General features: G+C 47.9%; 1 protein-coding gene across 6 annotated transcripts in view; it reads right to left on the minus strand.

Moving 5' to 3' along the window:
* Window positions 1-23,004, minus strand: part of adissp (adipose secreted signaling protein) — a 150,254-nt gene that overhangs the window by 120,321 nt on the left and 6,929 nt on the right. The window contains exon 1 of one of the 6 annotated variants that reach the window (XR_011353256.1): window positions 1-200. The exons of 1 other annotated variant lie outside the window; for it this stretch is intronic. The gene's annotated coding sequence lies outside the window, so the exon portion shown is untranslated. Of the gene's footprint in view, window positions 205-22,501; window positions 22,512-23,004 lie in introns of those variants that run through there. 4 more of the 6 variants (XR_011353254.1, XR_011353253.1, XM_069923506.1 and 1 more) reach the window with 4 other exon arrangements.

Below are 23,004 nucleotides of genomic sequence, written 5' to 3' on the forward strand. Positions count from 1 at the left end.
TGGCCATCCTGCTGGTGCTGGGTAGCGGAGAGAGAGAGAGAGAGAGACGAACTGCCCTGCCTGGCACCGAGCGCAGCCGGTCACCCCAGCAGCCAGCGGAGCTCGCACTCGCTCCGCACGTCGCCCTGCTCAGCCCAGCCTGTGGAGGGAGGGGAGGGGAGAGGAGGGGAAGGGGGAAGGGAAGGGAGGGCGCAGGGGAGGGGAAAGGGGAGGGCGAAGGGAAAGAGGAGGGGAAGGAGAGGAGGGGAGGGTGGAGGGAGGGGAGAGGAGGGGAGGGGAGAGGAGGGGAAGGGGAAGGGAGAGGAGGGGAAGGGGAAGGGAGAGGGGAGGGCGGAGGGGAGGGGAGGGGAGAGGGGAGGGCGGAGGGGAGGGAAAGGGGAGGGCGAAGGGAAAGAGGAGGGGAAGGGAGAGGAGGGGAGGGTGGAGGGAGGGGGAGGGAGAGGGGAGGGGAGGGGAGAGGGAGGGGAGGAGGGAGGGGGAGGGGAGGGGGGTGGGGGAGGGGAGGGGAGGGGAGGGGAGGGGAGGGGGGAGGGGAGGAGGGAGGGGTGGGGGAGGGGAGGGGAGGGGAAGGGAAGGGAGGGCGGAGGGGAGGGGAAAGGGGAGGGCGAAGGAGAGGAGGGGAAGGAGAGGAGGGGAGGGGGGAGGGGAGGGGGAGGAGGAAGGGAGGGGAGGGGGGTGGGGAGAGGGGAGGGGAGAGGGGAGGGGAGGGGAGAGGGGGGGGAGGGGAGGGGGGGAGGGGAGGGGGGGAGGGGAGAGGGGAGGGGAGGAGGAAGGGGGAGGGGAGGGGGGTGGGGGAGGGGAGGGGGTGGGGAGGGGGAAGGGAGGGGAGGAGGGCGAAAGGAGGGGGAAGGGGGAGGGAGGAGGCGGAAAGTGAAACATTCTCACTGGGTCTAAACGCTCTCTTTCGTGCAGAACCGCACACACTCTTCTGAACCACGGTCTCCCCCCATAACCTGGGTGAGCGGATCCAGAAATAAAAAGCACAGAAACCGAGCTAGAACAGGGCAGTCTGCACACACGTGATCGCCCCGGGGGGGGGGGGGGGGGGGGGGGGGGGGGTGGGGGGGGGGGTTGTGGGGGACTCAGCAGGTCAAACAGTTGCCTTTGATGTAGCCAAGGGAAAGTTGCAGGACCAATGTTTAGGTTTCGAGCCCTTCATCCTGATGTGAGCAAAATGCAGACGGGCGCCCGAACCTTTGTGTGTCCAGGTATGCCTGGATGAAGGGCTCAAACCCCAAACAGTGGTGAGAGGGCTTTCTCCAGCATTCTGGGGCTTTAAACCCTGAAACTGAGCTTTTGGCCCAACCACACAGCCCAGGTTTTCGAACAGAGGAATTTCAGAATTTATTGTCGTGGACGTGTCACGAAAGTCGCTGTTCTGGGGCAGTATTTACGGTGCCAACGTCGCGGCCAATTACATTTCAAAATAAATACATACGGCAAGAAAATAGGAGAAGGGGAGGTAGGCAGCATGGTTTTGTACGTGGTAGATCATGTCAAACAAATCTTGCAGAGTTTTTCGAGGAGTTCATGAGGGGAAGGCGGTGGATGTTGTCTATTTGGCTTTTGACAAGGCTCCGAGTGAGAAGGCGGATGCATTAGGTATTAATGATGAAGTCGTGAAATGGATTCAGCAATGGTTGGATGGGAGATGCCAGAGAGGACGGGTGGAATTGGAGGCCGGTGACGAGTGGAGTGCCTCTGGGTCCACTGCTGTTTGTCATATATATTAATGATCTAGATGGCAAATTGGGTTAGAAAATTTGTAGATGATACAAAGGTTGGCAGCGAGGAAGATTGTCAAAGCTTACAGGTGATAGAGGACAGTGAGAAGAGTGGGCTCAAAGATGGCAGATAGAGTTTGATAAATGTGAGGTGCTACATTTTGGTAGGACCAATCAAAGTAGGCCATACTCGTTAAATGGAAAACAATTGAGGAGTGCAGTGGAACAAAGGGATTTAGGGGTCATGGGACATAATTCCCTGAAAGTTGAATCACATGTGGGTAGGGTGGTGAAGAAGGCATTTAGTATGTTGGCTTTCATAAATCAGAGTATAGAACACGGGATGTTATGTTGAAATTGTATAAGGCATTGGTGAGGCCAAATTTGGAATATGGTTATATGGTCTGTGGCAGGGGGAAGAAGCTGTCCTTGTGCCATTGAGTGCTCATCTACAGGCTCCTGTACCTTTTTCCTAATGGTAGCAGAGTGAATAGGGCATGGCCTGGGTGGTGGGGGTCCTTAAGAATAGAGGTGACTTTCTTAAGACACCGCCTCAGGTAGATGTCCTTGATGGAGTGAAATCTGATGCCCCTGATGTCGCATGCCGAGTTAACAACCCTCTGGAGAATGCTCTCCAGAGGACACCTGTAGAAATTTTTGAGAGTCTTTGGTGACATACCAAATCTCCTCAAACTCCTCATGAAGCATAGCTGCACACTCTTGTATTTAGACGGTAGCAGGCCTTTTCGACCCTGTGCTGCTGGATTACACACAATTGACCTACAACCTCTGGCATGTTTTTAACGGAGTCAGCAAGTCACACAGAATTCTTTATGTAGCAGAGATCAGGGGTGCAGTGCTCACTTTTTAGGGGCCGGAGATCACCAGAAATGGCAACAAGGAGGTGCCGGAGCTGCCAATGAGGTGTTTGGAGCAACATTCTGGTGATCTCTGGCAGCACTGGCAAATATGAAGATACATAACCAACATTTTGGGACCTTTGCTCTTCATCAAGTATGAGTTAAAAGGAGGCAGGTGTCTGAATAAAATGATGGAGGGAGGGGCAGGAGGATGAGCACAGGCCCATTGGTGGATGGGGTGTGAGGCCACAGGAGAAAGAAAGGTGAAGTGGTGAATTCGAACTCAATTTTAACAATTAAGAAAAAGTTGGACAGGTACATGGGGTATGGAGGACCATGGCCTGGGTGCAGGCCAGTGCAGAACAATAGTTCAGCATAAACTAGAAGGGTCGAAGGGCTTGTTTTCTGTGATGTAATGTTCTATGGCTTTATGAGCAGGAAGGGAAGCGGTGGGGAGGATCGTGGGTGGGGAGGTGGAGGAATTGACAGCTGGGGAAGTCAGAGGGGGAAGGTGGAGGGTTGCAGCAGTCAGAGGGTGGAGGTGGCAGGTGGGACACCCCTATCCACCTGACCTCCTTTTGCCTGTGGCCCTCCCTCCAATACCTTTTTTTTTGGGGGGAGGGGGCCTGACTGCCTTAAGCTCATACCTTGGCAAAGGTCTCAGGCCCGAAACTTTGGCTATGGATCTTTATCTTTGCTACATAAAGAAGGCTGTGTGACTTGCTGCGTTTCTCCAGTGTAAGCTACAATCACAGCATTTGCATATTTTTGTGTTTAACTCAAAACCTCCAGATGCTAGCGTCAAGTGCAATGAACGAAGGTGCTGGAGAAACTCAGCAGGTCACGCAGTATCCAGAGGAAGTAAAGGGTGACCTTCGTTGGTTCCCTTTTACTTCGTACGGCTGGGGCCTGACATGCTGAGTATCTCCAGAACATTAGTATATTTGGAATGGTCTTCCGTTCTTACTTCTTCAGTTCACTCAGTAGTGTAAGGAGCCACAGTTAACGCCACGCTGTTACAGCACCAGTGAACGGGGTTCAAATTTACCCCCCCCCCCCTACTGTCTGTAAGGAGTTTGTGCGTTCTCTCCCCGTGTCTGTGTGAGTTTCTTCCTAGTGCTCCAGATCCCTCCCCCCCACCCCACCATTCAAAATGTACAGGGGATGTAGGTCAACTGAGTGTAAATGGGTGGCATGAGCCAAAAGGGGCTGTTACTGTGCTGCATTGTCTAAATTTAAACTTAAACGTTTTATTTAAATTTTAATTCAACAAAATTATCTTTGTGGATAAGTAATTCATAGATACGGACCATTGATCCCACAACAGCAGCTGAGATTAGATTATGTTCTTAAAATCAACTATCAATTGCTAATAGACTCTCTTTAAATAGAAAATGACTTTTCTTATCCAATGCTTGTGACCCCAGGACCACACCACTGCCTTCTGAGAAAACTTCAAGGAAAATTAGAGATAGAGAGTACATGCCAGCATCCCATAAAGAATGTGAATGTGCAGAGGGACCTTGGGTCTAAATCCGTAGATCTCATAAGGTCACCGCGCAGGTGATTTGGACAGTTAAGAAGGCCTACGGGGTATGCTGGGCCTCATTAATCGGGGGATGTGGATGCTAAGGAGAGGGTGCAGGGGAAATTTACCAGGATGTTGCTTGGATTGGAGAACGTGTTATAAGAGGCAACAGTGCTAGGACGTTTCCCTTTTGTACCGAAGAAAGATGAGAGGTGACCTAATTGAGGTCAACAAGATTAAGGGAGGCATAGATAAAGAAGACAGTCAGCACCTTTTTCCCCCAAGGCAGAAGTAGCAAACCCCAGAGATCATCTGTACGAGGTAAAGGGAGGAAAGTTTAGGGGAGACATCAGGGAGAATTTATTTTACACACAGTGAGTTTTGGGTGCCTGGAATGCATTGCCAGGGGTGATAGAAGAGGCTGGAATAGGGGCAATTAAGAGGTCAGGCAAGCAGACGGGTGGTAGAGGGTTATGAGGTAGGGAGCCATTTGTTTGTTTTTCTGGTATATACAGGTCGCCACAACATTGTGGGCTGAAGGGCCTGTAATGGGCTGTAATGTTCCATGTTCTACAAAAAAAATTGCATATCTTTCTTCCTGGATAGAAGTTAAAATAGATTTTTTTTTAAACTCTGCAGATGCTAGCAACCTGGACTAAAACCTAGAAAGCGGCGATTGGGGTGAGAAGTAGAATATTAACCCAGGGGTGGGGGAAGAAAAACTGAGCTGCTCATGTAAAGTGATGGATCCCATCTGCTCCAGCTGCCACTGCAGTGATAACCAGCAAAGCTAATGAATCGTGAATATCACCTCGCATCAAAATTCTGTGCATGTCTTGGTACAAAACAAAAATGCCACATCGGATGTGCAAAAGCACGACCCCTCACTTTCACAAAAGTATTTGTCTCTAAAGAGAGTTTAAAAAATAAACTGCAAAATTGGCATGTTCTTTGTTAACTTCCACCTCGGGTCCCAACAAACTCAAAATAGGGTTAGTCCCATTAGTGGGATAAGAAAGAATTTAATCCACTCACATTTTTTAAGTACAGCACGGCAACTGGCCCTTCCAGCCCATGAGGCCATGCTGCCCAATCACATCCAATTGACCAACAATTCCGGTACATTTTGAAGGGTGAGAGGAAACCGGATCACCTGGAGGAAACCCATGCGCACGCGGGGAGAACATAAAACTCCTCGCATACCGCGCTGCATTCGAACCCGACTTGCTGCACATAAATAATTACTGCCACAAATAAGCCATGCAACTCTCTAAATACAATGTGTAATTAGGTACTTACTCGATATTGCACTGAACCCAAAATAAAATTACTCCCTTTCCATCAGGCTTCATGCCCTGGCAGATTCGAGAACTGTTTCTTTCTCAACTTTATCAGGAAATCTGATTTGCCTTGGCTCTCTACCAACTGATCTGTCTTTATGGCTCTGTTGTTTTTTATGCTGTGTGTTACCTGCTGTGCTTTGGATGAGATGTGTTCTGGTTGCTCGCAGAACAAGTCAACTTTATTGTCATCTGATTGCACAAGTACAATTCCACACCGCAGCGTTCTCTGGTCCTCAATGCAAAATTCGCAGACACACAACCAGACATAAGACATATTCAGACAATTAAGGCACATGCAGAAAAAGTATTCTTATATACAAATAAATAAATAAATAGATAAATATTGCTTTGTATGGTTAATGCCAGAGTTCCTTTGGTCGTTCAGCGTTCTCCCTGCCCGTGGGAAGAAGCAATTCCTCAGCCTAGTCGTGCTGGCTCTGATCCTCCTGTATCTCTTCCCCAATGGAAGCAGCTGAAAGATGCTGTGGGCCGGGTAGAAGGGCTCCTCAATGATTTGGAATGCCCTCTTCAGACAATGATTGCCGTAGATCACATCAATGGGGGTTGGGGGAGGGAAACTCCAGTGATCCTCTCTGCCACTCTTATGGTCCTGTGGATTGACCTCCGATCCATTTCTCTGCAGCAACCGTACCACACTGTGATGTAGCTGGCCAGGATGTTCTCAATAGAGCTCCTACAAAAGATTGACATAATAATGGCTGGTAGCCTTGCCCGTTTCAGTCTTCTCAGGAAGTGTACTCGTTGTTACACCTGACAAGTGAGGAAATGTTGAGTGTTCACATTAGGTCACTAGTCAAGTGAACTCCAAGGAACATGGTGCTTTCCACTCTCGCCACTAGAGTTTTTGATGTGTAGAGGAAAGTAGCCGTTCCTGGTCCTCCTTAAGTCCATGATCATCTCCTTCATCTTGTCTACGTTGAGACTCAGTTGTTACTGTCGCACCAATTCGTGACATTTCACGTCCCTATAGTGGGACTCATCGTTGTTGCTGATGAGGCCAACACTGTTGGGTCAATAGTGTGAACAGGAGCGGGATGAGCACACAGCCCTGAGGTGCACCAGTGCTCAGTATGACTGTGCTCGATATTCTGCTACCGACCCGGAGAGCCTGTGGTCTTTCCATTAGGAAGTCCAGAATCCAGTTGCAAAGCGGGGTGTTGAGTCCCAGTGAGGACAGCTTCTCCACCAGCCTCTGGGGAATTAATGTATTACAACACGGCACTGAAGTTGATGAACAGCAGCCTGGCGTATGAGACATCGTGGGCCAGGATGGAGTGAATGGGCAAAGCTATAGCATTGTCTGTGGAACGGTTCCTTCTATGGGCAAATAGAAATGGGTCCAGCATCTCTGGGAGGTTTGCTTTGATGTGTTCCATCACCAGATGCTCAAAGCATTTCATTAATGATGGAGGTCAGTGCCACAGAGTGATTGTCATTGAGGCCTGTTATTGGGTACATCAACCTCCATCATTGCATTTTTGGAACGTGTGTCAATGAAGTTGCACCTGAATTAGAAGAAACAGAATCGTTGAAGTTTCAGGTCTCGCTGAAGGTTCTGGTCTAAATCGTCAACGGTTCTTTTTCTCCCACGGATACAGTTCAACCCACCCACCGAGTTTCTCCAGCAGATAGTTTATTTGCGCTCCTGATTCCAGTGTCCATAGTCTGTGGTGTCCCGAGAAAGTAGCAGGAGGAGTACGCCACAGCCCTTAAGCTTGCCCCGTCATGATACATGATCATGGGTAATCTACCTCAGGACCTTTCACTGCAGTCAACCCGCAACCCTCAATCCCTCCACCTTTCAAAGGTTTTCGTCCTGTAACTACTACCTCCATGTCGCTCTGGGAAAGCGAATTCCAGTGATTAGCCGGCCTCTGGAAGAGGAACTATCGAACACTAGAGCACAGATACAGGTTTTTCAGCCCATCTAGCCTGTGCCAAACTATTATTTGGCCAACACCCCATCGACCTACACCCTGACCATACCCCTCCCATTCATGTACCTATTCAAATTTTACTTAAATGTCAAAATCGAGCCTGTGTTCACCATTTCAGTTGGCAGCTCATTCCACACTCTCACTACTCTCGGTGCGATGAAGTCTCCCCCTAACGTTCACCTTTCACCCTAAACCTATGTCCCTCGGTGGAAAAAGCCTACTTGCTTTTATTCTTTTGATACTCCTCCTAATTTTTACACCTCTATCAAATCTTCCCTCATTCTCCGAAACTCCAGGGAATAAAGTCCTAACCTATTTCACCTTTTTCCTGCAACTCAGCTCCTCCAGTGCCACCAACATCCTAGTAAATCTTCTCTGCACAGCTCATTGACATCTTTCCTGTCGTTATGTTGATGGCCAGAGAAGTAAATCCTACTGCATAGTTAATGGCTGTACACCCACTGCTTCCACAATGCAGCTCCACCGGACTCAGAGCTCAGTTCTCATTGCAGAGTATTTCCAAAAAAATTGTTTTTAATAATACAGCACACTAGAAGGTCCATCCAGTCCATGTTGCCATACAGTATTACACCCAATTAACCTCACAATCCTGTACATTTTCAAGGGTGGGGGGGAAACCAGGGCACCTGGAGAAAAGCCACACTGGTCAGGGGAAGAACGTATATAGTCCTTACCAACAGCACCAGATTCAAACCAATCGAAAGGGCCTTAGTACTTTAGTGAGTCCTTTGACAAGGTCCCACAAGGGTGGTTGGTTTTCTACTGACTACATTAAAAAAAAACTTATTTTATTTTTTCAGCCCATGGCCCTTCTTTCAATGTGCTGTGGTCCCCAGGGGGACCATTGAGTATGGCTGACCTAAACCTTCCCTACCTCACGCCCCTAGCCCTCTGTTGTTCTTGCATCCATGTGCCTGTCTGAGTCATTTAAATGTCCCCATTGTACCAGCCTCCAGCACCTCTCCTGACAATGCACTCAGGGCACCCACTACGCTCTGTGTATAAAACTTTCCCCTGGTGACTCACCTAAACTTTTGTGGTGATACACCACCAGCTTACTGCAGGGGGGGTGATCACAGACTACACCTGGCCAGATGTCAATCAGCCAACCTGAATAGACCTCTGGGGGGTAACTCCACCCAGCCGGGACATAGTCCTGAGCCGGCCTCTCCTGAGCCAGTCACTCGGGAACCACCATCGCAGTCACTACTGTAGCAGAGACTTTCAGCCAAATAAACCCTGTGGTACAGTCTTCAAGTTTGAGTCTGCTCACCGCTGCTGCAGGACATCACAACTTTCCGCTCGTTACCTGAAACAGACATCCTCTGAAATTGGCTACTCTTGACCCGGGGAGTAGGTGCTGGTTGTCCACCCTGTCCATGCCTCATCCTTGATCCTAGGAGATTGCTTAAGCTGGTTTGTGTGAGCGTGTCTGTGTTCTGATGAAGGTACATCAGCCTCCACACTAACTCTGTTTCTCTCTCCGAGGATGCTGCCTGACAAACCCTCTTTAATTTCAGTCTTCTTGTTTCTGATTCCTTTAATTTAAAAAAAAACAGAGGTGGCTTAATAGAGGTCACACAGAGGGCTGTGAATGCCTGGAATGCATTGCCAGGGATGATGGTGGAGGCTGAAACAATAGGAGCATTTAAGAGAGGTACATGGATGAAAGAAAAATAGAGGGTTATGAGGTAGGGTGGGTTTTGTTTTTGATAGGTATATATGGGTTGGCACAACATAATTGGCCGAAGGGCCTTTACTGTGCTGCAACATTCTATGTTCGAGAGAGGATAGTTCCCAGCAGCTCACTCCACAGTGTTGTAACCTGGTTGGTGGTGCCACTTTAAGAAGGCAGCCAACATCAGAAGAGACATCCCTCACTGCCCCCTCCCCTTCCCCCACATTCTCCAGCTATGCTCTCTCTTCCCTGCAACCTTCAGGCAGAAGGTACAGAAGCCAGAAGTCCAGCACCTCTCAGTTAGAAATGTTGGCAATGTATCTTTGTCTCCTATGGATGCTGAAAGACCAGCTGAGTTCCTCCAGCATTTTGGTGTGTTTTTACTACAGTCACAGTGTCGGCAGACTTTCGTGTTCCCCTCAGTTTTTATCCACATCTTGAATCTCCCTATCCTACCCAACTCTACTTCAAGACTAAAGATCTAACTGCACGACTGACAAAGCACGTTTTTGTTCTCCCAGCCAAAATCATCAATATTTATTGTTTGTATATTCTTCTCTTCCTTTTGTATATTCCCTCTCTCTTAAGTGTTAAAACACACCAATATCAATCTAATCACGTGGTGGGAAGCTGCAGCACATCAGCCTTTCATTGCATTTGTACTTATGATTGCAAGTGTGGCAGGGTGAGCTTAGTGGTTAGTGCAACGCTCTTACAGCGATCGGGACCGGGGTTCAAATCTGTAAGGAGTTGGCACGTTCTCCCCATGTCTGTATGTGTTTCCTCTGGGTGCTTCAGTTTTCTCCCACCCTTTAAAGAAAGCATACTGGGTGTGTCAATTGCATGTCATTGGGCTCGTGGCCTGTGTCCAAATTCTTTTTAAAACAATTATAACGATAAACCTTCCATTCAGCCAGTGTGTGGCGTGGTTAGTGCAATGCTATTGCCGTGGCAGCGACCCGATTCGAATCCGGCGCTATCTGTAAGGAGTTTGTACAATTTCTGTGCCAGCATGGGTTTCCTCCGGGTCCTCCGGTTTCCTCCCACTCTTCAAAAATGGACAGGGATTGCAATCCAATTTGTGTACTACTGGGCCAGAAGGACGGTATGTCTAAATCTAAATTTAAAACAGGCAGTAATCTAGTAAGCTGGTGAGTAAAGAAAATAAGAACATCAGGGATGGGAGTCAGCCATCCGACACTTCGAGCCTGCTCTACCATTCAATGAGATCACGGCCGCTCTAATAGGCTCATCTCCACCCACCTGCCATTCCCCCTATCCCTTAATTCCCCCACCCTAAAAACGTATCCAACATTGTCTTAACCAGCACTTCCACAGGATCCAAAGCCAACATGTGCAAACCATAGCTGGCTGACATTCATAGCATTGTAATCCGAGTCAAGGACTCAAATGTCACCCAATTCTCACATGATGAGCACGACAGTCCGTTCTAAAGGTGGCCAGCGGCTCGAGGTAAAGAGAAAAACAAAGAAAACATCAAAGAGGAGACTAAATCAGGGGTTTCCAAACATTTTCTTTCCACTCACCTCCCACCTTAAGTAATCCCTTGGTAATCACAGAGCACCTATGGCATGGTAAGTGAGCGGAAAGAAAAAAAAATTGAAAACCACTGGTCCAATCAGGCACCTTTGTACATACGGCAGCACTAAAGACTTGGGCCTTGAACAGGAAAGCCTGCAGTTGCAGGGGTGGAGGGCTGCAGGTCCTGGAAAAACTCAGCAGGTCGCACAGCAACTACTGGAAGTAAAGGGTAACCTCCATTTTGAGGCTGAGCCCTTGGAAGAAGATGGGGGGAGGGTGTGGGAAAGGGATGTGTGTAGGAGAGGGAGAGGAGTATAAGTAAGAGGTCATGGGTCTTATTCAACGTGTGAGGAGCAGCAAGTTCTAGGAGGTTGAAGGAGGGCCGAAAATGGTTCAGATTTCCTGATGACCATACAAAAGGCCTGAGAAATCAGAGAATAATTTGATTGTTTATGCCTGTTTGATGAGAACAAATTCTCTGGACTGAATGGACACCTTTGTTTTGTAAATTTCCAATCAATAAAAACAATTTTCCCTTCAACCTAAACCGAACTGCAAGCCATTATATTCCATTGTAGCACCAGACATTCTGTTTAAACAAACTTTCTGCTCAAAGTGCATCTATTGTTGACCTTGTGATTTGGCTTTAACCCAGATAGCATTTGGAATAATAGAATAATATAAGAGATCTAATTTAGGCTGGCATAATTAACGTAGTGGGTTAGCGTAACACTATTTCAGGATTTGAATCTTGTAAGGCAGGCCCCAGCACCCCCCCCCCCCAATGCATTTTGTCCTCGAGACGACAGCGACGAGGCGGAGGTGGTTGCCCACTGCTTTGCAGACCGTGGATACCTGACAATGCGCGGGTTCTTGTCACAGCTTATCCTGAGCAGTTGCGCAACTCTCTCATTTAGAGGCTGCCCCCCACCTCCCCCCCACCCCCAACTGGGGAAGCACACAGAGAAGGACATCCAGTGCTGCTGGAAGATCATCAGCTCGATGAAAGGTGTCCTTTGGTCTGCCCGAAACGTGTTGGTCTTCCAGCACAGCGAGATGTCAGTGAGGGAATGCTGCCAACGGGCACATTCCAGGCTGAAGTACTTGCTGAGGGACACAGTGAGGCCTGGAGCTGCCAGGGCAAGACCACGGCCCAGGGTCAAGCTGCTGCTGTGAATTCGGAGGCTGAGAACAGTGGTGACGAAGTCCTTCAAATATCAGAAGGGGAAGTAACCGCAAGGGACTGCATTAGTGGCAGTTGTGCGAGAGAATCATGATTTTTTTAAAATATAAACAATATTTACAGCACAGACTTTGCACTTTGTATTTATTTTTGTTATTGTGAATGAAGTTTAATTTTGGAAAAAAAAAGCTGTAACTGTGGGCAGTTGAATCCCCAGGAAATGATCTCCTGAGAGAGAGAAAAAAAAAGCCCTGCCCCATTCACGTCTAAAAGTGCTGGAGAAACTCAGCAGGTCACACGGCATCCATAGAATGCAAAGGGTAACCGACTTCGGGCCTGAGCCCTTCGTCAAGGTGTGAGCAAAAAGCAGGCAGGAGGCTTCAATAAAAAAGCATTGATTAAAGTGATGGCAATTCTTGTTTTCAAACACTTTCTTTCCACTCACATCTCACTTGAAGTAATCCCTAGGCCATCGGTGCTTTGTGATTAATAAGGGATTGCTTAAGGTGACATGTGGCTAGGACAAAAAGGTTAAGAATCACTGCTCTAGACCCAATTGTTACTGAAATATTTTGCTTGAGGAAAATCGTCATTAGTCCATTTCCTTTGGAGTTATGAAACTGTGCACATAACGAGTCAATTCGAGACGATTAAAACAGCATAAGGTGGTGTGTGAGTGGAAAGAATATGTTTGAAAACCACTGATATAAACCTACTCAAAAAACTAACCCTTCCCTATTTTACAAACATCTATTTTTCTTGCATCCATGTGCCTGTCTAAAAGTCTTTCAGATGTCCCTATTATACCATCCACTACCACGACCACCAGCAATGCATTTCAAGCATCCACCACTCTGAGTTAAAAAAAACTTAGATCTCTGACATCTCCCATAAACTTTCTTCCTCTCACCTTCAAGGCTTAAACCAATGTCCTTTGGTATTTTCTGCTTTCGTCCCATGAAAAAGGTGCTGGCTGACCACCCTGTCGATGCCTCTCATAATCTTGCAGATTTTTAAGTTTCCTCTCATCCTTCTTTGCTCCAAAGAGAAAAGCCCCAGCTCTGCCAACCTTGCACATTCCCCAATCCAGGCAACATCCTGCTAAATCTCCTCTGCACCCTTTTCGTAGCTTCTGCATCCTTCCTGTAAAGAGGTGGCCAGAACTGAATTTTGGAGAAGACTGGATAGGTACATGAATAGGAGAGGTATGGAAAGCTACAGTGCAGGTGCAGGCTGGTGGGACGTGGCAAAATAAATATTTCAGCGTGGACTAGATGGGCTGAAGGGCCTGTATCTGATCTGTGCTGTTCTTTGATTGAAATCACGTCCTGCCCCATCTGATCTCCGATTCTTTCGACAGTTGTGTAGACGTTTGTGAGGTTTGTCTGGAATTTGTCTTGCCAGTCAAAGACTGGTGTATGACAAGTCAGCTCCACACTGCCCAAGGCCCGAGGTACAGAGTAAGGAGGGTATGACAGCACCTTCAGCTTGGTCTGCAGGCTGATTCCCCTCCGTTCCCACACTTATCAGCCTTCCAAAAGTAGAGCTGGGTTTTGCTCCCCAGCGGTTGACTTCAACGTTGACTCATCTTGAGAGAATGCTGCCAAGGCATGTGAACTTGCTTGGGACGTAAAGGCACATAAGTTGTTGCAGGCACTGGTGAAGTTGTCCAAGCTTCCCTGCATCTCATGTTCAGACTTTGCATTGCACGCAGAGCCATCAACAAAGGGAAAAAGTCCCACTTATATATAAATGTAAACATACAGCACAGTAACAGGCCCTACTGACCCATGCCACCCAAATACCCCAATTAGCCTACAACCCCCATTGGTTTTGAAGGGTGGGAAGAAACCGGAGCACCCGGAGGAAACCCACGCAGACACAGGGAGAACATACAAACTCCTTACAGATAGCACCAGATTCAAACCAAGGTCGCTGGCTCTGTGATAGCATCACGCTCACCGCTACACTACCTGTACCACCCACAGGAGGAACTGTGGAATACCAGCATCAATTTCACAGACTCATAGAGTCACACAGTGGAAACAGGCCCTTCAGCCAAACCTGCCCATGACACCTAAAATGTCCAACCCACAGTTGTCTCAGCTGCATGCATTTGGCTCATATTCCCCCCCGGTTCCCCCCCAAACCCATCCCATCCTTGCCATAGACATTCAGCTTCATCTTGTGCTTACTCCCTCTGAACTGACAAACGACCCGCATAAAACAAGGGTGCGTCATGGTGGTAAAATTTTCCTCATCTTTCTTCTCACAGTGTTACTCACAACTTCCAGTTAAGCTGCAGAACTAGTGAGAAACTGTTTAACCTACAGGGACCACACTCCAGAACCAAGGTTACCTGAACCTCAGTCGTCGGGCTACAGCATTTGCACACACTCCGAGTCTGAACTTGCTCACTGAGAGATACAAGAGAATGGGCCTTAAACAGAGCATCCACAAGACCAATATCATCTACCAACTGTCCCCACTGATCATCCAAGGACTAAACTAATTTTTCTTCTAAAAATTAAGACAGATAACACAGTAACACGCCGGCCCATGAGCCCATGTTGCCCAAATATACAACCACCGCCCCACCCCCCCACCCCGTACGTTTTTATTTTGTAAGGTGGGAGGAAACCTACGCAGACATGAGGAGAATGTACAGCCTCCTTACAGACAGCGCCAGATTCAAACCCGGGTTACTGGCGCTGTAATGGCGTTGAGCTAATGAATGGAGGCACTCATGATGAATTCTGCCACCGCCTTCAATACAGAATTTAGTCAAGTGTGGAAAAGCCAGATTGAAGATTGTCACCTCAGATCTGGCACAAGACCCGTGATCTACCAGGCAACTGTGAACCATGCCCTCCAACTTATTTTTTTTTAAAGGCCTGAACTACTTAGATGAGAAAACTCCAAATAGCATTGGCAAAGGTGTTTGCTGGTCTCGGCACATCCTGCATGGATTGGGATTGGAGATCCAGCAAGCAGCAGAGAGGAAAAATTACTTAAAGGTGACCCAGCTGAGTTGGGTTTCATGGCAATGGAGTCCAGAATTTGCTGAACGTGGCTCCATTCATAGACACGAACAACACACACATTGGGGTCCTTTGTAACAGGCACTGTAAAAATAGTACCGGGACCGTGCCAAGGCCACCACAAATCTCCCATTTGCTTTTGTTTATAGAAACTGCTCCACATAGAATAACTGTGCAATCAGACTTGGCAGCCGGATAACCTGTACAAAATCCTTAAATGGTGCAAGCATTTAATGTATAATCCCCAAGCTTCTCATGAGACCCGATGGAAGACATGGAAGCCTTGTTGATCTAGTTCTCCGAGCTGGCTGGAACGTGGACGCTTTCTCTGACTGAGAACAGTCAGCATCGCACCTTGAGGAAGAGTTCAGGCCCGAAACGTCAGTTCTATATCTTGACTCTCCCACAGATGCTGCATGACCTGCTGAGTTCCTCCAGCACTCTGTGTGTTTTTGCGTTGAGGGGGGATTTAATCGAGGTATTTAAGGTTATGAGGGGGTTAGATAGAGTTGATGCGGAGGGGCTTTTTCCCTTGAGGGTAGGAGAGATTGAACCAAGAGGTCATGAGTTAAGGGGAAACTTCTTCACTTAGAGAGTGGGGGCTGAATGAAATGAGCTTCCGGGAGAAGTCGTGGCGGAAGGGTCCATTTTGTCATTTACGGAAAAGTTGGATAGGTGTATGGATGGGAGGGGAATGGAGGGTGACGGGCAGGGGGCAGGTAGGTGGGACTAGAGGAGAGGACTTCGTTTGGTGCAGACTCGAAGGGCCAAAATGGCCTGTTTCCGTATTATCATTGTTATATGGTTATATGGTTAACCAACTTCCTCACCCTCTGGTTGGGATTGTTCACAGGGTCAGGTAATGATCAACGGTCCTTGGTAGGCTCCTTTGAGTTCTGCTCACCCCCAGGTGTATGCAACCTGCCTAACAAAAGCCCAATCAGTATTCTGAACACAATGTCCCCATAAGCGCAACGGAAGATCACAAGATAAAGGAGCAGGAGTAGGCCCATTGGCCCATCGAGTGTGCTCCGCCATTCTAATCATGAGCTAATCCATCTCCCACAGCCCCATTCCCCTGCTTTCTCCCCGTAACCCCTGATGCCCTGTCAACCTCTGCCCTAAATACACCCAATGACCTCGCTTCCACAGCCGCTTGTGGTAACAGGTTCCACAGACCCACGACCCTCTCCCGAAAAATTAATTTTGCATTTCTGTTCTATATACCCTTTTATCCTGAAGTTGTGCCCTCTTGTCCTAGACTCCCCTAGCATGGGAAAAAAACTTTGCCACATCTACTCTCTCCAGGTCTTGCCCAGCATTCAAAATGCCTCAGTGAGGTCCCCCCTCATCCTTCTGTACTCCGGGTACAGTCCAAGAGCCGACAAACATTCCCCACATGATCACTCTTTCATTCCTGGTATAATTCTGGTAGATCTTCTCCAACTCCAGCACGTCTATTCTGAAATAAGGCATCCAAAACTGCACACAGTACTCCAAGTGAGGTCTCACCAGTGCTTTATAGTCTATATAGGCAGGGATTATCTCAGCAAGGATGCAGTGCTGCTGGAGCGCTGCTCTGGCACCTCAGGAGACCACTCCGGCACTTCAGGGGTCAGCTCCAGCACCTCCTTGTCACCAATTTTGGTGAGCACCGGCAGCTAAAAAATTAGCAATGCTCCCCTGTTCATCAGTCGATTCTGCCCTCAGCATGGATTGCTCCAGGTATCCAGAATTGATTCTGAGAATGCCATTTGTATTCTGCACCATTCACTGTAGTCTGCAAAAGTATTTCATTTTAACGAGTTCATCTTCTCACGTACGAGCCAGACACTATAAGGATTTCCAGTGATGTGGGTTACTCACTGCAGAGGGAAATGAGGCAGTGAATCCTCCACTCACTTGATTGCACTCACAGGAGTTGGTTGGTTCACGTCCCTGTCTGACATCCAATGCTTCCTACAGGTGAGTCACCAAACCAAGGCTTCATCTCAGTGAAGAGATCCCAGTGCACTATTTGTTTATCAAGTGTGTTACATTTTAATGCATTATTACTTGATAGTAAAAGAAACTTTGAACCTTCCGTCCTCTCAGCTGCAGAGCAAGAACTGTCAATCAGTATCTCAACCTACTTCCTCATCCTCTCATGAACGTTGGTGGGACTTTCCTGCCCTCAGATTGGCTGCTGGATTCCCAACACTCCAACCGCAATGAATAGTGGCTGTTGCACACCTTGGAACATCCGAAGCTGTGACAAGTGCTGCATAAAGCTTCCCCTCTCCTTGTTTGAGGGGCCCAGAGCCCAACGTTGCGCTGAGATAACAGAGCCTGCATTCTCATGGTGGCAATAATCCAGCTGCACTTAACACTATTTCAGTTCCCATTTTCGTTTTTGCTGCTAACCTGAACCTGCTCCCAATCTAGCGACCCTTCAAATTTAAATCCCCTCTTTGCAAGTCAACCTGTCTTTGCCAACTTCTCCATCTCTAAAATGCCTGAGACATCTCTATCTCAAACCTCAACGAGCATGCAATTTTTTAAATCATGCAAATGCTGACAGTCTTGACTCCAGAACCCCCCCCCCCACCAAATCGTCTCGACACCTGCTCTTCTCCTCCCTTGAGGAAAACATGTTTCCAAATTATATTGAAATCTCCCTCTCCAAATGTTTCCTCAAGTAACCAAACGTCAAAATTGAAAATTGACATTTATTGTCGGAGTCCGTAGATGATGCGTCATAAACCCCTGAGATGCCTTTTCATGCAGGCCAAGCAGAATTTCTAGTTACCAGTGACTGTAAACTATATTGAAGAAGAACGAAATGTAAAAAGAAAGAAATGTACACAACTTACTGTGCAAACACAGAAATAAATATTCAATAATAAATAAAGGGCAAAGTAAGAGTTCTTAAATGAGTCTCGAATGAGTCTGTTGTTCAGGAGTGTAATGATTGAGGGGTAGCAACTGTTCCTGAATCTGGAGGTATGAGTCTTGTGGTACCTGTACTCCTTCCCAATGGTAGCAGGTTAAAGAGTGCATGGACTGGTTGGTGAGGGTCAGTGAGGATAGAGACCACCTCTTGCAGATATCCTTGATGGAATGAAAAACTTATGCCCAAGATGGCGCTGGCTTTCTGTAGTTGCGGCTCTCTAATGCAACCAGTCAGAATGCTCAACATGGTACATCTGTCGAGTGTTTGGTGACATGCCAAACTCCTCGTGAAGTATAGCCACTGGCGAGCCTTCGTGATTGCATCAACATGGAAACCCTGGAAAAGAACTTCAGAGCTGTTGATACTCAGGAACTTGATGTTCTTAATCCTTTCCATTTCTGCTTTCTTAAAGAGGACCGGTTCCTGTTCTCCTGATTTCCATCTCCTGAAACCCACAATCAGCTCTTTGGTTTTTTTCTAACATTGAGTGCATTTGTTGTTAATTCACCACTCAATGAGCTGATCTATCTCCCTCCTGTACGCTTCCTCATTGTCGTCAGTGATTCTGCCAGTGACCGTGATGTCATTGGAAAATTTGTACACTGTATTAGAATTGTGCCTGGGTGTAGAGTGAGTAGAGCCGTGTGTAACAGAGTATATAGATATGTTTTTGGGAGATAAATTAGGGCAGGTATTTTAGTATAGGTCACACACAAACACTTTAAAACAGATCTTATTTAAAATAATGGAGCTCTGCTAATGCTAGACATGCTGGGGCCTCAGAGCCTTTGCAAAAGCTTTGGAGAGCACCCAAGAGACTTCACTAATGGATTGTTGTTTATGAAAAGGCAACAGATGAAAGAACCTGTTGGAGCCACAGACAGTCTGGAGGGGAACTTGCTGTACTAGGAGGGTCATGTGGTGTTGCAGAGAGAGTAAAAAAGGTTTTCTCTGTGTGAGAGAGAGAAAGAGAGAGAGAGAGAGAGAGAGAGAGAGATCAGTTCTACAGTTTTACAGTCACCAGCAGCAGCAAATTGGACTGGAACAGGACAAGCTGGCAAGCTTGTGTAATACCCCATTTGGAAGACGGGTTGTGAGTGCTTCGTTCAGCCTGGTCAAAGCCCTTGTGGTTCATGCAAGCGGAGAGAACTGGCTGCCTAATGTTTCACTTGAAATAAGGGAAACAAAAAGGAACTCTGTGGTGACCTGAAAGAAAGAGGTTATCATCTGGAGAACCCTGAGGGGGCAAGTTTCTTCAGCAAGACATTGAAGTGGCTGATTAAAAAGGAATCAGTTGTGGATGTCCAGTGAAAAACAAATCTCTCTGAAAACCTACAAGAACCTTCATGAGAGGTAACCATTTACCTTTCGAGCACCAAAGCCTGGTGAACTTTATACATGTTAAATTCTCTGCGCAGTATAAGAATTGACTGCAACCAGTGAACTTGGAAGAATGAGAAGTGAGATTGGACTGTGAACCAAAGAACCTTTCTGAATTTACACACGCCATGTGCACTTAGAATTAGAAGGGGGTTAAGTTAGGTTGGTTAAGTCAATAGTGGTAAGTTAAAGTGTGATCCTGTTTTCATGTTTAAAGATAATTAAAAGCAACTTTTGTTTAAGTGACCATTTATCTTGGTGAATATCTATTGCTGCTGGGTTCTGGGGTCCTCTGGGCTCATAACAAGTGGGCTGAGCACCCATCCTTGAGGTGCGCCTGTGATGATTGTCAGTGAGGCGGAGACGTTGTTTCTGATTCCCACTGACTGTGGTCTTCCGATGACGAAGGAAAGGATCTAATTACGGAGGTGGGAGTGCAGAGGCCAGGTTTGGAGCTTATTGACCAGCACTGAAGGTGTAATGGTGCTGAAGGCTGAGCAGAGGTCGATGAAGAGGGGACTGATGAACGTGTTGCTGCTGTCCAGGAGATCCAGAGCCGAGGGGAGAGCCAGTGATATTGCATCTGGTGTGGAGTGATTGTGATGGTCGGCGAATTGCAGTGGGCCCATATCTGCGCTGGATGGGTCACGTCTCCAGAATGGAGGACCATCGCCTTCCCAAGATCGTGTTATATGGCGAGCTCTCCACTGGCCACCGTGACAGAGGTGCACCAAAGAAAAGGTACAAGGACTGCCTAAAGAAATCTCTTGGTGCCTGCCACATTGACCACCGCCAGTGGGCTGATAACGCCTCAAACCGTGCATCTTGGCGCCTCACAGTTTGGTGGGCAGCAACCTCCTTTGAAGAAGACCGCAGAGCCCACCTCACTGACAAAAGGCAAAGGAGGAAAAACCCAACACCCAACCCCAACCAACCAATTTTCCCCTGCAACCGCTGCAATCGTGTCTGCCTGTCCCGCATCGGACTTGTCAGCCACAAACGAGCCTGCAGCTGACGTGGACTTTTTACCCCCTCCATAAATCTTCGTCCGCGAAGCCAAGCCAAAGAAGAAGATATCTTTACTTAGGTCCGAGTTAATTCCGGCCAAGACTAACCTCTCAAAGGATTTCATCGCAGTAGATGTGAGTGTTATTGGGCGACAGTCGTTGAGGCAGCTCCCTCTGCTCTTCTCGGGCACTGAGATGATTGATGCCCTTTTACAGCAGGTGGCGGCCTCTGTCTGCAACAATGAGAGGTTGCTACGGCGGTAACATCAGCAAATTTGTGTATGTTGTTGTCATATTGAGCCACACAGACGTATGCGTAGAATGAGGGTTCGCATCCCTGTGGTGCTCCAGTACTGATGGAGATTGTGGAGGAGATGTTCTTGCCAATCCTCACGGATTGTGGTCTGGAGGTGAGGAAATCCAGGATCCAATTGCACAGTATTGAGGCCCAAGTCTTGGAGTTTGCTGATGAGATTCAAGATTCAATTTATTGTCATGTAATAAAAAGTGTCATATTACAAAAAATGTGCTTTTCTCTGCTGTAAAGGAGACAGATTCACCACCGGAAAAAATTGCCTGAAGTGCCTCTTGCAAAGAAAGAGAAACAAAGGAGAGTTTCCCCTCCACCCCACCCCCCCACCCAAGTCACCGAGTGTCCATGGATTCACCTCCAGCCACTAACAGTCCTGTCCAAACCATCGGCAACCCAGGGTCCAGATTGGAATCTCCGATACCATAAGGAACCCTTCAACACCCTCAGCACTCTCACGCATCCCGGTTCCAATACCTTGTACCACTTCAGCCAGTTTCAAGTCTGTTTCCAGCAGTCCGCAGCCTGGTGCGAGTCCCTTGACCACAGTCTACAGCAGCCTGCAGCCTCCACAGGTTCCTTGCCTCGAGTCACCAGCAGCCAGCCGCATGCGTGGGTCCTTCAGCCGCAGAGCCCCTCACTGGTCCGCCACTGTGGTCACCGTCCGGTGGATCATTTCCTCTGCTCTTCCTTCTTAGATGGGGGGAGGGGGTGGGTTCTCCCTGATTTCTGGTGCCCTGCGCCATTCATCCACTTCCCTGGGGACCGCGACCCCTCGTGACCACTGCTGATTATAGGTGCCGCCATCTTGGATTCAGACCCCGCGGTCACAGAATTTTAACTGAAACTATCGTTGGCTCCTTTAACGGGCTGTTCGTTGCCTGTACGGAGTTCACGGCAGTCCAAATGGGTGGTTGGACCCCATGGAAGTGCTGTGTCTCCACATCCCGCTCTCTGTGGGTTCACACCAGCGGCAGCGCTGCCATTACAGCGGCTCGAGCACAATCGATAAAGAGCATCCCGATGTATGCATCTTTGCTGTCCAGGTGGTCCAGGGTTTTGTGTAGAGCCAGTGATTTTCAAACATTTTCTTTCCACTCACATCCCACTGTAAGTAATCCCTATGCCATCGGTGCTCTGTGATTAGTACGGGATTGCTTAGGATGTTACATGAATGGGAGAAAAAAGGTTGAGAATCACTGCTCTGGACCCAATTGTTACTGAAATATTTTGCTTGATAAAAATTGTCATGGGCCCATTACCTTTGGAGTTATGAAACCGTGCACATAATGAGTCAGGTACGATTAAATCAGTGGTTTTCAAACATTTTCTTTCCACTCACAGATAGAGGAGTGACCTAATACCAGATAGAGGGGGGCGACCTAATAGCAGATGGAGGGGCATCCTCATAGCAGATGGAGGGGCGACCTAATAGCAGATGGAGGGGCGACCTAATAGCAGATGGACGGGCGACATAATAGCAGATGAATGGGTGACCTAACAGCAAATGCAGGGGCGACCTAATAGCAGATGGAGGGGCGACATAATAGTAGATGAAGGGGCGACCTAATAGCAGATCCAGGGGCGACCTAATAGCAGATGGAGGGGCAACCTAATAGCGGATGAAGGGGCGACCTAATAGCAGATGGAGGGGCACCCTAATAGAAGTGTATAAAATGAAGAGAGGCATTGGTAGAGCCTCTTCCCCAGCGCAAAAACTAGAGAACGAGTTGCAGTAAAGGGGGAGTTTAGGGAAATGAGTGGGGCAAATATTTTACACAGAGTGTGGTGAGTGCCTGGAACAGGCTGCCCAAAGTGGTGGTGGAAGTAGACACAATGGTAGTGTTTAAGATGCTTCTAGACAAAAGTTCAAAGTTCAAATTTATTGTGAGAGTACATACAATGAGATTCTGTTTCCTGCGGCCCAGGCTGAAAGTACAGTCAAGACATGCATCTGAAGGGGAAGGAATGGATATGTATCAGGCTGATTTGGACATCCTGCTCACCGCCCATGTGTGGGCCGAGAGGCCTGTTTATGTTCTACATTCTATGGCCATCGGTTAGACAGTGAATTGTAAAGGAGGGTAACATTAAGAGGCCTGCCAGTCAAGTTTGAGATTAATTTGTCAGAATTACCTGCACCTGAAAAACTGCAGTGTCTCAAGGAAATGGCTCACCCCCATCTTCCCAGAACAACTACGACTGACCACACCAGCAATACAGATCCCAAAGCTTATCAATAAAATACTAACTGTGCGAGAGATGTTAAATGCTGGATGGTGTGAAAAGTAACGGGTTGGCTCAAACTTGAGCCATGGAAATGTTTGTTGGCACTGGATAGTGAAAAGCATGAGGGTGCAACTCTGCCTCAGTCCCACTGAATGGCAGACATTATTGGGGCTGCAAGTGAGACAGAGCACGTCAGATGCTGGAATCATGACCAAACGAGAAGCTGGAGGGATTCAGCAGGTCAGGCCGCATCCGTGGTGAGAAGTGG

The sequence above is a fragment of the Narcine bancroftii genome, chromosome 3 (assembly GCF_036971445.1).
Source record: "Narcine bancroftii isolate sNarBan1 chromosome 3, sNarBan1.hap1, whole genome shotgun sequence".
NCBI classification, from domain to species: domain Eukaryota; kingdom Metazoa; phylum Chordata; class Chondrichthyes; order Torpediniformes; family Narcinidae; genus Narcine; species Narcine bancroftii.